The following is a 1,177-nucleotide window of genomic DNA, read 5'->3' on the forward strand; positions in this document are numbered from 1 at the left end:
AAATTAGTTTACAGCTAGATGAAACCACTATACCACAAGGCTCAGTTCCAAGACCACTTTTGTTCCTAATTATGATTGACTACAATAATGCAGATATTAAACATTCCAAAGTAATATCTGTGCTGATGATACAAGGGCAAATGCACCATTAAGTTTAATAGGGGATGAAGACAATCTCTTGCCGTTTGTAAATATGCAATATTTCAATGCTGATAAATCTGAAATCACAAAATATAGTCCAATTGGAAGTCCAAAAAAGAGATATCATATTCTGTTGAAGGAATAGAGATGAAACAATAAGTAGCTGTAAATGACCTAGGTCTGTTCATGAGCAATATGAAATTCACTCATCACACTGGGCAGACAGTCAACAGGGGAAAATTAATGAGTAGATGGATGAAGAGAACTTTTCAGACAAGAGATCTAGAATACCTACTGCCACTGTGGAAAACGCTAGTGATTTCAAGATTGAAATATCTTTGCCAAGTATGGAATCTATGTCTCACAAAAAATATAATCTTATCAAAAAAGGACCAAAAAGTTTTTTTCCATGATAATTAGATACCATTGTAGGTCTTCATAATTGAGAAAGATTAAAACAACTCAAGCTTTTCTCTTTACCAAGACAAAGAGAAAGATACTTCAATAGATATCTAAGTGAGATCACTGAAAACTCAGCACCAATCCAAGAGAGACAGAAGAAGGGCTATTGAAGGTAAAACACTCCCCCGGGAAATAACATGTTATTCTTCAGGGATAACTGTGCAAACATTCTGATTAAGAAAGCATGAAGAAAAATTAATGGACCAAGACTTTTTAATATGTCAAAAAGTATTAGAAACACAACTCAGAACTCTGTGGAAATGGTTAAAGGAAAATTTGGTAATTGGTTGAACTGCCAAGGAGCCGAATCAAATTGTATCCCTCATCAGGTTCAGTTCTTAGTTCATAAGTGGTCCTCTCAGGATGGCACAAGCATAAGTCAAAAACAGGGCTTTTACTTAAACTTACACCAAGTATATTTCTTTCATTCTTCTTTTTTTTACAGTGAATTGATAGCCTGACCTGTTATTACTTACTGTTACAACATATCAGCTTCAAATATAAACAAAATTCTTACTTTCCGATAATCATTAACACAGGCATGTCTAATCTTCAACCCCCAACAATTTTTAGT

At 34.1% G+C, this 1,177-nt stretch overlaps 1 protein-coding gene across 1 annotated transcript in view; it reads right to left on the reverse strand.

Moving 5' to 3' along the window:
* The window catches only part of LOC119588731 (NEDD8-conjugating enzyme UBE2F-like), a gene marked incomplete in the record, with an annotated part of 10,461 nt that overhangs the window by 4,421 nt on the left and 4,863 nt on the right, over positions 1 to 1,177 (reverse strand).

Source organism: Penaeus monodon, chromosome 24, assembly GCF_015228065.2.
Source record: "Penaeus monodon isolate SGIC_2016 chromosome 24, NSTDA_Pmon_1, whole genome shotgun sequence".
Classification (NCBI taxonomy): Eukaryota; Metazoa; Arthropoda; class Malacostraca; order Decapoda; family Penaeidae; genus Penaeus; species Penaeus monodon.